The sequence below is a fragment of the Myxine glutinosa genome, chromosome 1, assembly GCF_964187855.1.
Source record: "Myxine glutinosa chromosome 1, kmMyxGlut1.1, whole genome shotgun sequence".
NCBI classification, from domain to species: Eukaryota; Metazoa; Chordata; class Myxini; order Myxiniformes; family Myxinidae; genus Myxine; species Myxine glutinosa.
This window is the reverse complement of record NC_136261.1, coordinates 425,649,615-425,666,921: the sequence shown is the minus strand read 5'-3', so window position 1 is coordinate 425,666,921 and position 17,307 is coordinate 425,649,615. Positions and strand designations below refer to the sequence as shown.

Below are 17,307 nucleotides of genomic sequence, written 5' to 3'. Positions count from 1 at the left end.
CGGCCTTCCTGCGGCATCTTCCCGAATACGGGCCGACACTGTTGCGGCTGCATATCGACTACAGAAGAACTGCCACGTCTCCCCTGCGGCTATGGGAGACTGACGACGACAGCAGTAGGACTAGTGGCGGCCGAGTTACGGCCACTGGCGACTGCATTACGACATACCACGATTCCCTGGCAAGACAGGATGGTGTGAGGGTCTCCATGGAGTGAGGTCCTGTGGTGCCGACAAGGATATGGCTTTATTGTTTGGACTTGGGACTTTTGGGAACTTTATTTTTGGGACTTTGGTCCTTTGGAAATAATTTGTTGGACTTTATTTCCATTCTCTCTCCCTGCAGAAAAGTTTGATTATTACATTACAATGATACATCTTTATTAACTTTCTTATTGTACAGCAAACATCTTTATGCTTCATGTCATACATCATTGAAATGAATAAAGTGAAATGTAAAATAGAGAAATAAAGATTTAAAAAGTCGTGTGAATCATCTCCAATCGCCGGCGGTCTTATTGCAGTCTTGCGGACGTCGGAGTAAACCGCCACCTGGCCCCAATGCAGTCGCCGCGATCCGCCATCGGTCGTAATCTAGCCGCCAGACTGTCGCCACGCTGCCGCCGTGCATCCGCAATGCAGTCGTCGTCGATCTTCAACAGTCGCCATCCCACTCGGGGCGTCGTCGCAATGCAGTCGCAATGTGGCCGCCTGCAGTCGCCATACTGCCGCCTGACCATATTTGACCGCCCGAAATCGCCAGTAGTCGCCGAAAAATCTTGATCGTTGGCAGTCGCCAATAGTCGCCAAAATATCCGCCTATGTGTGACTTAGGCATAACCATTCATACCACAAGTATTTTCACAAAGAGAGACTCGACAAGACCGGACAATGGAATTTTTCTGGGTGAGGCTTGCATGGTCCGGTTCCCCAGGTCTTTGCAGCTCTCACTCAGCTGATCTATCTCCACAGTGCATGCCACACAGAAAGGGTTGGGTCGCATGTGAGTATTCTGGGGGGGGGGGGGGGGGGACAAGCAAGGAGAAGATTCCATTGATAAACCAGCAAGAGGGGGATTCCAATCGACCGGCGACCAGCAAGAGGGGCATTCAAAATCGACGGATGACCAAACTCAGACACTTTCGCACCTTTGATGGGGCTTTGCATGCCTTGTTGGCTTTTCGTCATGTCTGGATTTCTCACCATCTGGAACCTGCATGTCAGGGACACCAGATTACACATTCATGCATCTCTGGTAAGGGATTTAAAGGAACTTTAGACAAATTAACGAAGGGCAAAAAGCCAATATGAAGATTAAGATTAACGAGTCAGTTTTAGACAATACAAAATGGGGGAGTGACCTTTCACCCTGTCTAGACATATCCCAACACGTTAGTCCTCCGACACAAATAACACTCGTTATGCTAAACATTTAAGAATGAAATAACGACCAATATTGTGTCCTCCTTTCTCAAAGGTCCGCTCCAGACCTGGGGGCAACATTGGGGCCCAGTTTCTGTGGAACTGTGAACAATTATATATTTAATTGGTGCCAAAACTCTTTCAATTAAACAAATAAAATCTCAGGCCTCATTGTGCTGGAATCAACAGGTTGTATGATAAAACACAGAAATAATAAAATAACAGTCCCTACTTCGTCAGGTTCACTATGTTTTTTCGTTGAAATTTTTGGAATATTCAGAGCATGAGGAATCCAAAAATTAATGTTTACATTTGCGTAGACACCATTGCGAAAATGACACTCAGGACAGTGTTGAAGATCTGTAAAACCATATTCCTGAACGGTATAGACCCAGTAGATCCTGTGTATAGGACTTATAGTTCAATCTGATACTAACAATGCTGCTTTCTTGCTTTATAAACCCATACCTATAACTTCAAAGGACTTGCAATATCATGTATTATGTAATACAGTTATATCACAAACATAAAGACAATGGTTTTCAATTACCTTTACTTGTTGCTTTTCTATAATCCTGAGCACTATTTTGAGGCCTTTATTGGATTCCTTGACCCAGAAAACATAGGATTAGCATATTTAATTAAGTTTCTAGGTTGACGAGAAGCCGAGATAGCGCAAAATATGTATTTTATGGCGGCCATTTTGAAAATCCAAAATCTGTGTGTGCAAATGGCAACATTGATTTTCGGATTCTCCATGCTCTGATTCCAAAAAATGTAAACGTTTGCTAATCTCCCAAATTTTTGAACGAAATTATATTTGTTAACATAGTGAACCTGACCAACTGATCCCTTCCCCAAACAGCCTTTGATTTCCATATTTGATTATGCAGTAGATTAGAAGTTACCACATTCACTTCTGCCTATTGAAACATATCGTGGATCACTCTATATTAAATAATTCTGCAACTGCAGTGGCCGGTGCCAGGCTGTCTGGCCCAACCAGGGTTTGTTTAGACATTTTGGGCTGGGAATTCAGGAAGCCTTGAGAAACCATTGTTTTACTTCCAATGGAACGTGTGTGCAGATGTCTCCCTTCACCTGTACCCTACTTCTGGTCATTAAGTTGTTTTCCAGCTCTCCTGATTGGTTGACCTCTGGATAACATTGCAAAATGCCTTGAGTGTCCACCCTTCCCTTTTCCTGGAAAACTAGCCACAAAGCAGTTTCTTATCTTGTGCCTGTCAAACCCTTTGATTATTAACAGATGTTTTCCCACTTAACCCGAACCCATTGATCGTTTTGCTATAACAATAGTTAGGTCCAAAACTTCAATTCCGTGACCATTTTCTGGCTAGTAAGGTTTGACGATTGATTTGACTTCTATTGACATTTTATAACAAAAATAGCCTCTATGTCCCTCCCAAAAATCCCGGCATTTTTCGCCAGAGGCCCCAATCCAAGATGAGCGCCGGCACTATCTTGAAAAATTAAGTTTTGAACCAGAACACCTAGAATCACGTACAAAGACACTTTTTTGGGTAATTTGACCACGAAGATTCCGAATCTGACATTAGTTTGACGTTATGACATTATTTTGACCCAGAAATCCAAGATGGCCACCATCCAGTAGAGCGAAAATGCAACTTTTAAATGGGAGAACATATGATCATGAATTAACACATTATTTTGGCTAAATCTATACTGGCCACGGAACTGAGGTCCTGATTAGTGAATTGCTATTTTCTTGTTTTTTATTTGTCTGTGTGTGTAATGTCATATACTTATTTCTGTCTTTCCAGGGAGTATACGAGCGAATGAGACGGCACTGAGAAGCGCAGTATTCAGAAGATAGCTGTCAAGAGAATGTCCACCGTTCCGTGTGTCTTCCAGTGTGGCGGGCTTTGCAATGAAGCCACTGATGTCGTTACCTCCGTTGAGAGTTGGGAAAATCTCAAGAAAAAAGCCCTGTTATGGAGCGGTCTTGACAAGTTCAGAGACGTTTATGCAACAGTCAATTGGGATAATGGTCCCGGCAGACAATGTGTCCATAAATCATGTAGGCTGACCTTATGGAATGCTAATAAACCGGAGCAGGCCAAGACAAGAAAGAAAAAACGAGAAGTCAAGGAATGCCAATCTCAGTCTTCATCCATGTCTGAGGCTTTCCCCCCCGGCTGCTTCTCCACCTGCCAAGCGGCTGCGATCAAGTGTAGAAGGGCTGATACATGAAAAAACAAAATGTGTCTGGTGCTGTAAACTGGAGTCGGCAAAGCACCCAGAATCAAAGCTGTCCCTGATTTCGTATGATAATGCATGGGCAACGTTCAAGAGTCACACGGTGGCCCTCGAAGATCAGAGCATGCGAGACAGAATCAACTGTGTGATCGATTATGCAGCTGATGACCCATATGCGATTGAGATCAGATATCACAACAAATGCTGGTTGAAATATGTGCGTAGTTACCAGAAAATGAGTGAAGATGACAAACTCCCACGCATGCACAATGCCAAACTCCGTGAGGCTCAGACTATCTTCTTTGACCACATCAGAACAGTTATCTTTGAGGAACGTGAGCTAAGGTCACTACAGAGCCTCCTCAAAGACTACAGCTCTATCATATCTCGGTATGGCTTCTCAACATCCAGCATCAAGTCATCCTTTATCAAAGATATCCTGACCCGGGAGTTTGAGGGCAAGATCGGCTTCCACTCCCGCCATCAGAGAAACCAGAGCGACCTACTCTATGACACGTCTGGGGGTGGTTCATATGTTGAAGCAGCACTCTCCGCCATCGGTGTTAGCAGTGAACAACTGGTGCACAATGTGGCTAAGCAGCTCAAGGATGATGTCAAGTCAATCAAACCCATCATGGCCGCCAAGTGTCGAGGAGCTAGAAGAGGAGGAAGAGCTCTCGCCTGGTAGCCTGCATACATGAGTTTGACTCCTTTCCATTCGACCCATCCTCACCCACACTCCGCACCCTACAGTCAGCCATGCCTGCCTCTAATGAGCTCGTTGTGGACTTCAATTCTGCCCATGCTGCAAGGGAGGAAAAGTTGACCAGCTTCTTGCAGGAGCAGGTATTCAGTAAGAATACCTCCCTTCATGCACCTGTCCCTCTGAGTAAACGCTTGACATTTGCCAAGATGCCAGACACGGAGAAGCCCAGGGAGGAACTCAAAACGAGAGCTGCTGAAATGGAGCAGAATGCTCTCAAGGCAGTGATCAACCTGGTTGAGGTCAGTCATCTTGTGGACCTCACTGAGTTGCTGGAACATCGTGTTGTTGAGGAGTGTGTGGCTTTATTCAACTCGAACGGAACATACAGGAAGACACAGAAGAGTAAGCTCATCCAGAAACTCTCTCTGCAATCTGTAGATCTGCAGGAACCCTACACCGCTCTCATCGACATGGGCATGATTTGGAGGATGGCAACTCCATCAGCAGAGGATCGACAGACGCAACATGGCACCCCATACAAGTGGTCAGACTATGTCCACAAGGTGTCTTCCATCATCCTTGCCCGCCATGGTGATGCTGAACGTATCTTCTGTGTGAATGACCCATATGACACACCATACTCTACTAAAGATGACGAGCGAGACCTGCGGGTACAGGGTAAGGCACATATACCCAACACCTACATGAAATTGAATGACCCCTTCCCTTCTGCCCAAGCATTCAAAACACTTCTATGTAGCGTCAGCAACAAGGGGCGGATGCAAAAGTTGATATGCACCTACCTGACAGACCTTGCAGGGAGTGTTGATGCAGAGATTGTCTACTCTGTTGGCTCCCACTGCACCAATTTGTCAACCCAGCAACCAATGGAGAACTACAGCTTTGACCAGTCTGAGGCTGATACTGTCCTCTTTTCTGCTTACGCAGTTCTGCGTGAATCAGGCTACAGTGGCCCTGTTTTCATTGATACCGCTGATACCGATGCCTATGTCGCGGCAGCAGTCATCCCGCAGCAGCTGCCCGGAAAGCTCTGTATCAAGAGGAAGAAGGAGACTATCTTATGTCATGGCCTGGTTAATGACGAGATGGCAGACTGTATTGTGCAGCTGCACTGTATGACAGGCTGTGATGCCAACTCAGGCTTCTATGGCAAGGGTAAGAAGTTGGTGTATGACCGGGTGGCGAAGAGCCCTGTGGCTCGATGGCAGCTCTCGTTGTGTGGAGATAGCCTTGACCTTGAGGATGAGGTGCTAGAGGAGCTCTTCCAGTTCACACGACATGTCATCTATGGCGACGAAAAGAGTAGCACCATGGCTGAGGCCCGTGCAGCAAAGTGGAAGACACTGAAAAACAAATCATTTATCCGTCTCCCTCCAGATGCAGACAGCCTACGCCAACACTGCCTCCGAGCAAACTACTTGGCATATATTGTGCGTCATCCTTCCAAGAAACACCACCCCTCGCCACTCGGACATGGCTGGGAGCTGGTGGGTGGTCGCTGTCGCCCTGTCCGCCACACGCAACCTGCTCTCCCGACACATCTACCTGCACCAGGGCCAGCTGAAGAGAATGAGGAAGATGAGAGCCAGGAGGGGAATGAGGGGCGAGATGATGATGTACAAAGGCGGGGAGATTCATCGGAATCTGATGATTCAGATTCTAGTGAAGCAGAATGCTCTGATTCGGACTAATCATATAATTAAAGGTCATATTGATTAATTACCTCATTTGAAAACAGTTCAAGTCACAGCTATTAAAAATAGCTTATTTTGAAGTGTAATGAGTTTACTTGTCATGCAATCATCAATTACTTTACTGCAAGATATCCTTATGGAGGTAGTTTCTTTAACATGTTTAAGTACAAAAGTTGCATTTTCGCTCTACTGGATGGTGGCCATCTTGGATTTCTGGGTCAAAATAATGTCATAACGTCAAACTAATGTCAGATTCCGAATCCTCGTGGTCAAATTACCCAAAAAAGTGTCTTTGTACGTGATTCTAGGTGTTCTGGTTCAAAACTTAATTTTTCAAGATAGTGCCGGGGTCATCTTGGATTCGGGCCTCTGGCGAAAAATGCCGGGATTCTTGGGAGGGACATAGAGGCTATTTTTGTTATAAAATGTCAATAGAAGTCAAATCAATCGTCAAACCTTACTAGCCAGAAAATGGTCACGGAATTGAAGTTTTGGACCTAACTACAACCCTCTGATGCGAGCACAAGATCAGAAAGAGGACTGTGCGTGATTTTTCCTTGTACTTTGTGTTGTTAAAATCGTTTCTCCATGCGCATGAATAAACGATTCAAACTCTGAACTTGAAGAACTTCATTTCTTCGATACTTCCAATGCCATGCACTTTTCCATCTATTCCGATTCCGCGTGTATACATGGTTCATGTCTACTCTACATACCGGGAAATTTTTCTACTCATTCTCCTGCCATGCACATACTTTACTTAACGGTTACTAAATACAGATGAAATTTCTGTAGAATGAAGAATTGACATTTTACGTTTCAGCACCAACCATAAAATACCCATCCCTTGCCGACGCATCAAAACCCAACCACAATGTGCACCCATAGCAACCCGAACTACACCGCACACACATCCACGCCACAATCTGAACCTGCCTCACCACCCACAGATCCACCCCACAAACTCGGCCGAACCCCATGAACAATATGAAATGCATTCTTCAACTAGAACTACACTCGGTGGAGCGCATACCTCAACCAGGCTGAACAGTTCACGTTTTGCATCGCACTAAAAGACAGGATCTGGATTCGGAACTGAAACAAAATATGATCAACTTGTTCTCGTTAACTACACAACTCATCCATCAAATTTGGTCATGACTTGTCCACAACCTTTTGAGATATCATGCTGTAGGTAGTTTTGGTCCCCTCTTTCAATGGGGAAGGAATCACTTTTGAATTTTTTTTTATCTCATAGCAGCATCCTCACCATAATCCAATCGTTTGTATTAGTTACACACCTAACCTGTCCAGAATGTTTCGATTCACAGGAGTTCGTGCCCCGAACATAACCCCCAACTAACATCCCCAACCACAGGAGTTTGTGCTCCGAACATAACCCCCATCTAACATCCCCAGCCACAGGAGGTAGTGCCCCGAACATAACCCCCAACTAACATCCCCAACCACAGGAGGTCGTGCTCCGAACACAACCCCGAACTAACATCCCCAACCACAGGAGGTAGTGCCCCGAACATAACCCCCAACTAACATCCCCAACCACAGGAGTTTGTGCTCCGAACACAACCCCGAACTAACATCCCCAACCACAGGAGGTAGTGCTCCGAACACAACCCCGAACTAACATCCCAACCACAGGAGGTAGTGCTCCGAGATGTTCGTCCTTTGCCAGTGCTGTACCAGAACAACACATTTTGGTTATATTTACCCAGATTAGGGAGGAAACCCCGATCAGGGAGCACATGACAAATACAACTACCAGACGTACATTGGTTACTCACTCAGGGAACACGTGACCAACACAACTACCAGATCTACATTGGTTACTCACTCAGGGAACAAGTGAGCAACACATCTACCAGATGTACATTGGTTACTCACTCAGGGAACACGTGACCAACACAACTACCAGCTGTACATTGGTTACTCGCCCAGGGAGCACATGCCTAACACAACTACCAGATCTACATTGGTTACGCACCCAGGGAGCATGTGACCAACAACTACCAGATCTACATTGGTTACGCACCCAGGGAGCACGTGACCAACAACTACCAGGTGTACATTGGTTACTCACTCAGGGAGCACATGACCAACAACTACCAGGTGTACATTGGTTACGCACCCAGGGAGCACGTGACCAACAACTACCAGATCTACATTGGTTACGCACCCAGGGAGCACGTGAACAAACAACTACCAGCTGTACATTGGTTACTCCCCATTGAGCACGTGACAAACACAACTACCAGCTTTACATTGGTTACTCAATTAGGGAACACGTGACCAACAACCACTAGCTGTACATTGGTTACTCACTTAGGGAACACGTGACCAACACAACTACCAGCTTTACATTGGTTACTCAATTAGGGAACACGTGACCAACAGCCACTAGCTGTACATTGGTTACTCACTTAGGGAACACGTGACCAACACAACTACCAGCTTTACATTGGTTACTCACTTAGGGAGCACGTGACCAACACAACTACCAGAGGGACATCGGTTACCCGCCCAGGGAGCACGTGACCATCAATCGGTTACCCGCCCTCACCACATCAGCTGAACCACTTTGTAATAGTTAAACACATAAAGGTGCTGAGATTGCAATGGAGTTCTGAACAAGCATATTGTGAGATGGTGGAATGTCCTGGATTACGGGAATCATCTTTTGTGGAATACAATTTCATTCCTTTCTCTATCCATGTTCACATTGTCATGTTATCATGAACGAATAAATGGACGATCCTCATAAAATGTTATCTTCACATTATACATTTAGCTTTTTGGTTCTTCTTCTTCAACAACAAACTACAATAAACCAGGATCGCTGTCGGTGATCCCTCTTCCTCCCTGAACCACACAACCCTTCCCGTTTGCACTCTCTACACTCCACACCGAAGCACACGCCTCTTCCCGATCGCACTCTCTACACCACACCGAAGCACACGGATCTTCCCGATCGCACTCTCTGCACACTCCTTCATTACCAGAGTAAAACAAACAGGATCATTGTGCAACATTTCTCATTAACACCTTGATAATCCTTTAACCCAGGTACGAGTACGGACACGTTCCCTCTCCTGCTGATGAAGTTTGAGAAACGCGAAAAACCGCAAAGTAAGCTCATAGTCATAGGGAGGAGCTTGCTCCCGTGACATCATAAACGTGATGACGCAGCTTCGCAGAACGAGAGCCTGATCTCCAGCACATTCCAGGCTCACATCACGTCACGTGGTTATTTTCATAACATCAGCGAGATTGTTGTTAATTGTCATATGACCCGGTAAACTCGGACACACAAATTCACTCGGGGTTTCTCCATCTTGAATAATTTTGCTCTGGAGTCGCAAAAGGAAACTTTGGATTTGTAATCAGAACTTCACAAAACAAAGTCAACACCAAACTGTGGGAAAGGCAAGGAAAACGTGGTAATGGAGGTGAACACATTCCACGGGTCAAAACTCAAGACCACACTCTTTGGTACATGTATATGTTGGAACCCATCTGTGGATCGGTCCCATCGGCCGATGGGTCTGACCCATCTGTGGATGCACGAGAAATGACAATGCAGACCCATCGGCCGATGGGTCTGCGCCATCTGCGGATGTGTTGTTCACCTTGAAGGGATGTGTTGACAGAATGGTGCTCTTCAATCAGGTACACAGTCATTGGAATTACATGTGGTAGGAATTTAACAGAGATGATTTTTAACACAAACAATACAATACGTTAAACAGAATTTACGGATACAATACGGATACAATTATGGATACAATTACGGATACAATTACGGATACAATTACGGATACAATTACGGATACAATACGGATACAATTACGGATACAATCACGGATACAATTACGGATACAATTTACGGAATACGGATACAATACGTTAAACAGAATTTAATAGAGATGAATTATGATGCATACACATTCCTTCAAGGTGAACAACACATCCGCAGATGGCGCAGACCCATCGGCCGATGGGACCGATCCACAGATGGGTTCCAACATATCATGTTTCAGGTGATCCCAACTTTTTACAATCTCACTCACCTTTAACTAGTGGGTTTAAAACACCAGTTATCATTGTGGGAAACTTCGATTGACATACAAACACGTCTTGTATTTTCTCACAAACCAACACGGACATCAGGATTCTCAGCCTGAAACGTCACGCCCCCTCATGCCGCGTCAGGTGCGCTCCCCAAGGGGCGTGGCCAACTCCAACCCCAAAGCGACTGTTACTTTTCGGTGCTGGTTAACATTTCACCACCGGTTTCAATCATTCATCAAAACAAACATTATTCCCAAATCCCGATGCACGGATTTCTCCGATCGGTGTTCGAGTTCAGAAAGTTCAATCGGACCCTGGGAGATTCGGGATTTCTGGGAGACTCATTCGGGAGAACGATCTTCAAAATGTGTTTCAGGTTCAACCCGGGACTGCTGGGTTCGAATCTCGACCAAGGTATAAACTGCCGTCCAGGTGTTTCGCAGGCAGGTGATTCATCAATGTGTTCATCTTCGTCCCTCGGAACGACGTGAAGCCGGACGTCCTGTGTGCTCGCATTAGTTGGTGAACGTCAAAGATCCCACGGTGTACTTCACGAAGAGAAGGCAAGCTATCGCCGGCATCCTGAAGAAATTACACATTCCTGCTGAAACCCACGAGGCACTCTTGAAAAATGAGGTAAAGGTACGACGAGCATTTGTTAGATTATCGGGAACACGTGACACCAGAATCGTTCCACCGACGTATTACGTCATCGTAAACAAACCAACGTGGTAAAACGTCATCACGTCATGGAGTATGAAGGTGTGATTGAAAACCCGATCCACACCAGGTAACCCGGTTTGTAACGCGTGTCCCATCATTTCTGAATCGATTCCTCGAGCGAAGTGAATCACGTTTAAAGACCATTGTTGGATACCTGGTTTAAACGTGGACACCAGACAATGGCTGAAGTGTAACCTGGAGTCCCAATTCCCTGTCTTTGTACAACTCCATCATGTTCGATCGAACGAACTCGATAATAATCGGTACACGTGATCTTGTCTCCCAGGAGGAATGTCTTGGGGGTTCTCGGTGGATTGTGTCGTCACCATGCGTTGTGACGTCACAGACGGGTGTTTCAAAAGTTCGTTTCACGACTCGATAACAATCGGTAAACGTGATCTTGTCCCCCAGGAGGAATGTCTTGGGGGTTGTCGGTGGAATCTTTAGCTCATTACAATTTACCTGGACCTTGATACAGTATTCGCTCGTTTATGAAGAACAACCGATCGATTTGAACACCTGAAAGTACCTGCACAGGTAAGAAAAGGGGATTGGTGTGAGGGAGAGCAATGGGAATGTCATGTACTTCACCTGGACATTTACCCTCATGGCTAAAATGATCCTTCTTTACCGACGATCTTGAACATGTCCGGGTTCGAATCCAGACCCAGGTATATACTGCCGTCCAGGTGTTTCGCGGTGTGGGAATAATTTGTGTTCTCCTAAAATTAATTTCGAGTAATTGCGAAACACGTAAACAAAACCGAATACCTGTATCGATTATTATGAATGTTTAATTGTCCTTGAGAGATGATTTTACCTTCAAGTGAAATTACCTTCAGTACAAGAACTCCATGTTTTTAATAAGCAAAAATACCTGTTCAGAGATTGTACCAAAGAAGGTATTTTATCTCTCCTGAGGGAATGTGCTCATTCTGGGTTATGATTACCTGGACTCCGCTTAGACCATTAAACAGCCTCCAACTTGGTGTCTCCTGCTGCAAAATGGATCCACACCTGCTTCGCATTTCTCAAATGTGCTTCTCACCTGAAATATGTTTCTCTCTCTCTTTTCCAGAGTAATTAATTTTCCTTTGTAGTGAAACTTTGTTTTTTTCCCAAATATTGCTCGAGAATTCTCACCTTTGTTTATTTCCCTGCGATCTGATCGGGGGTCGAACAGAACTTCACACCTGTTACAGGTCAATGTTCCAAACCTTCTTCAAAATGAGAATATCTAGCAAGGGCTTTGGGTTCGAACACAAGGGTCTTCATGTAACTTGTCGTGTTGAACTTCTCTGAGCAGGTAAAAACTCTGCAGTGAATCAATTATACTCTGAACCTGATTGTATGTTTTTCCACAACAGGTAGGGTGACTCATCATTCATCAATGTGCGTACCGTCCCTCGGATGCACGTTAAACGGGAATCTCGTCTGCCGACATGAGTTGGTGGACGTTAAAGATCCCACGGTTTCCTTCGGGAAGAGAAGGCGAACTATCGCCGGCATCCTGAACAAATTACAAATTCCTGACCTAACTTGATTGTTAACAAATGGATTGAATGCTCTATCATGTCTACCAGCACTTCTGCTGCTACCATTGATAATTTACGTGTCATGTTCGCTACTCACGGTCTACCAGATGTGTTGGTAAGCGATAATGGTTCGTGTTTCACATGTCAGGAATTTGAGGAATTCATGAGGTTGAATGGAATCAGACATGCCCGTTCTGCTCCGTTCAAACCCGCTTCTAACGGCCAGGCAGAGCGTGCTGTACAGATCATCAAGCGAGGATTAAGGCATGTTACTCAAGATTCGCTTCAAACGTGTTTATCACGCATGTTGCGAGGGTATAGATCAGACCGCATACCGTAACTGGAATGCCCCCAGCAGCATTACTTATGAAGCGAGACCTCAAAACTGCACTCTCTCTTGTTCATGCTAATGTCGGTGAAACTGTTGCTGGCAACCGTCAGAGTCAGAAGTTATATCGTGATCGCACGGCTTTGTTGCGAGACTTTGCTGTAAACGATCCAGTTTATGTGTTAAACAATGGCGTGGAACGAAATGGCTGCCAGGTGTAGATCTTAACAGGGAAGGCACCCGTGTTTTTTGTGTCGAGCTGAAACATGGGCCGATGGTTACAAACATATGGACCAAATCAAGCGGCGTTATATTGAGTTGGAGGAAAATGCAAATCCTGCGGTTCATCCAGTTATTGTTCCGTTGTTCGAAAGAGAAATTGTTGTTTCCGAGGCTGCAACTGAAGCCGTCAGTGCTCCGTCTCCGCCCGAGGTTCCTGTACCTGTGCCTGCCGACAGTCCGGTACATTTGTCCATGTCACCTTGACCTGTGCCTGTAACAACTCCTCTGCGTACGTCCTCCCGCACATCACATCTAGACATCCAGACCAGTTGGATTTGAAATTAAGGGGAGGGGTGGGGGGGGGGGGTGGTGGAGATATTGTGATGTATGTGAGTCCGGTGTGCGCATGCGCGACACCAGGGACCAGGAACGTGGAGCTGAGTGCAATGCTGATAGAGCGGATATAAAGTTGCTTGCCTTCATTGTTCTGATTGTTCGTGCTTCCAGACATCACAAGGTTGCAAGTCATTTGCATATTAGAACATGAGTTTATAAAATGTTTGTTTTTTTGCCAACATTTTTGTGATTGTTTCGTCTGTTGATACTGTCGTGCTGGGTCGATTAGAAATTTTGACTGCAACTGATTTTTAAAAACGTTAAAAAATATTAGCCAATGATGATTATGAAGTGGTAAATAACGACTTCATTGTACACGTCTCGATATGAAGTGGATTCACAAATATAAATGCAACTGGATCATTGGTTTGGTGAAAACGCTGAAGTCATTCGCTGCCATGTTGGTAATCCCCAAGACATGAAAAAGCCATATTTAAATAAAAACACGCACTTTATTTAAAAACATGCTCTTGGTGGTCACCACACCATAAAAAGCCCTATAAAAATGAAAACTCACTTTATTTAAAAACATACTCTTGGTAGTCACCACACCATAAACAGCCCTATAAAAATTAAAACTCACTTTATTTAAAACATGCTCTTGGTATTCACCACATCATAAAAATCCCTTTAAAAATGAACTCACACTTTATTTAAAAACATACTCTTGGGAGTCACCACACCATAAAAAGCCCGATAAAAATGAAAACTCACTTTATTTAAAAACATACTCTTGGTAGTCACCACACCATGAAAAGCCATATAAAAATGAACTCACACTTTATTTAAAAACATACTCTTGGGAGTCACCACACCATAAAAAGCCCGATAAAAATGAAAACTCACTTTATTTAAAAACATACTCTTGGTAGTCACCGCACCATAAACAGCCCTATGAAAATGAAAACTCACACTTTATTTAAAAACATGCTCTTGGGAGTCACCACACCATAAAAAAGACCCTATTTAAATGAAAACTCACTTTATTTAAAAACATACTCTTGGTAGTCACCGCACCATAAACAGCCCCATGAAAATGAAAACTCACACTTTATTTAAAAACATACTCTTGGGAGTCACCACACCATAAAAAAGACCCTATTTAAATGAAAACTCACTTCATTTAAAAACATGCTCTTGGTAGTCACCACAACATAAAAAGCCCTATAAAAATTAAAACTCACACTTTTAAAAACATGCTCTTGGTAATCACCACATCATAAAAATCCCTTTAGAAATGAAAACTCACTTTATTTAAAAACATGCTCTTGGTAATCACCACATCATAAAAATCCCTTTAAAAATTAACACTCACACTTTATTTAAAAACATCCTCTTGGTAGTCACCACACCATAAAAAGACCCGATTTAAATGAAAACTCACTTCATTTAAAAACATGCTCTTTGTAGTCACCACAACATGAAAAGCCCTATAAAAATGAAAACTCACACTTTATTTAAAAACATGCTATTGGTAGTCACCACACTATAAAAAGCCCCACAAAAATTAAAACACTTTATTTAAAAACATGCTCTTGGTAGTCACCACACCATAAAAAGCCATATAAAAATGAAAACTCACACGTTATTTAAAAACATACTATTGGGAGTCACCACACCATAAAAAGCCCTATAAAATGAAAACTCACTTTATTTAAAAACATACTCTTGGTAGTCACCACACCATAAACAGCCCTATGAAAATGAAAACTCGCACTTTATTTAAAAACATGCTCTTGGTGGTCACCACACCATAAAAAGCCCTATAAAAATTAAAACTCACTTTATTTAAAACATGCTCTTGGTATTCACCACATCATAAAAATCCCTTTAAAAATGAACTCACACTTTATTTAAAAACATACTCTTGGGAGTCACCACACCATAAAAAGCCCTATAAAAATGAAAACTCACTTTATTTAAAAACATACTCTTGGTAGTCACCACACAATAAACAGCCCTATAAAAATGAAAACTCACACTTTATTTAAAAACATACTCTTCGGAGTCACCGCACCATAAAAAGCCCTATAAAAATGAAAACTCATTTTATTTAAAAACATACTCTTGGGAGTCACCACACCATAAAAAAGACCCTATTTAAATGAAAACTCACTTCATTTAAAAACATGCTCTTGGTAGTCACCACAACATAAAAAGCCCTATAAAAATTAAAACTCACACTTTTAAAAACATGCTCTTGGTAATCACCACATCATAAAAATCCCTTTAAAAATAAAAACTCACTTTATTTAAAAACATGCTCTTGGTAATCACCACATCATAAAAATCCCTTTAAAAATTAAAACTCACACTTTATTTAAAAACATCCTCTTGGTAGTCACCACACCATAAAAAGACCCGATTTAAATGAAAACTCACTTCATTTAAAAACATGCTCTTTGTAGTCACCACAACATGAAAAGCCCTATAAAAATGAAAACTCACACTTTATTTAAAAACATGCTGTTGGTAGTCACCACACCATAAAAAGCCCTATTTAAATGAAAACTCACTTTATTTAAAAACATACTCTTGGTAGTCACCACATCATAAAAATCCCTTTAAAAATGAAAACTCACACTTTATTTAAAAACATCATCTTGTTAATCACCACACCCATAAAAAGCCCTATAAAAATTACAACTCACAATTTATTTAAAAACATGCTCTTGGTAGTCACGACAACATAAAAAGCCCTATAAAAATGAAACTCACTTTATTTAAAACATGCTCTTGGTATTCACCACATCATAAAAATCCCTTTAAAAATGAAGTCACACTTTATTTAAAAACATACTCTTGGGAGTCACCACACCATAAAAAGCCCTATAAAAATGAAAACTCACTTTATGTAAAAACATACTCTTGGTAGTCACCACACCATAAACAGCCCTATAAAAATGAAAACTCACACTTTATTTAAAAACATACTCTTCGGAGTCACCGCACGATAAAATAGACCCTATTTAAATGAAAACTCACTTCATTTAAAAACATGCTCTTGGTAGTCACCGCACCATAAAAAGCCCTATAAAAATGAAAACTCATTTTATTTGAAAACATACTCTTGGGAGTCACCACACGATAAAATAGACCCTATTTAAATGAAAACTCACTTCATTTAAAAACATGCTCTTGGTAGTCACCACAACATAAAAAGCCCTATAAAAATGAAAACTCACACTTTTAAAAACATGCTCTTGGTAATCACCACATCATAAAAATCCCTTTAGAAATGAAAACTCAGTTTATTTAAAAACATGCTCTTGGTAATCACCACATCATAAAGATCCCTTTAAAAATTAACACTCACACTTAATTTAAAAACATCCTCTTGGTAGTCACCACACCATAAAAAGACCCGATTTAAATGAAAACTCACTTCATTTCAAAACATGCTCTTTGTAGTCACCACAACATGAAAAGCCCTATAAAAATGAAAACTCACTTCATTTCAAAACATGCTCTTTGTAGTCACCACAACATGAAAAGCCCTATAAAAATGAAAACTCACACTTTATTTAAAAACATGCTATTGGTAGTCACCACACCAAAAAGCCCTATTTAAATGAAAATACACTTTATTTAAAAACATGCTCTTGGTAGTCACCACACCATAAAAAGCCCTATAAAAATTAAAACTCAAACTTTATTTAAAAACATGCTCTTGGTAGTCACCACACCATAAAATGCCCTATAAAAATTAAACTCACACTTTCCTTAAAAACATGCTCTTGGTAGTCATGACAACATGAAAAGCCCTATAAAAATTAAAGCTCACACTTTATTTAAAAACATGCTCTTGGTAATCACCACATCATAAAAATCCCTTTAAAAACGAAAACTCACTTCATTTAAAAACATGCTCTTGGTAGTCACCACAACATAAAAAGCCCTATAAAAATTAAAACTCACACTTTTACAAACATGCTCTTG

The 17,307-nt window shown here is 42.4% G+C and overlaps 1 protein-coding gene and 1 long non-coding RNA gene across 3 annotated transcripts in view; both read right to left on the bottom strand.

The window, feature by feature from the left end:
* The window catches only part of LOC137411091 (E3 ubiquitin/ISG15 ligase TRIM25-like), a 212,658-nt gene that overhangs the window by 29,769 nt on the left and 165,582 nt on the right, over positions 1-17,307 (bottom strand). The window lies entirely within an intron of this gene.
* On the bottom strand, positions 214-10,289 carry LOC144889638 (uncharacterized). 2 transcript variants are annotated; one of them, XR_013621949.1, is made up of 3 exons: positions 10,164-10,289; positions 1,146-1,210; positions 214-1,009 (listed from the first exon to the last, which is right to left on the bottom strand). It is a non-coding gene; the product is annotated as an uncharacterized LOC144889638 (long non-coding RNA). The 2 variants fall into 2 exon arrangements; XR_013621950.1 differs by lacking the exon at positions 10,164-10,289 and adding an exon at positions 9,139-9,176.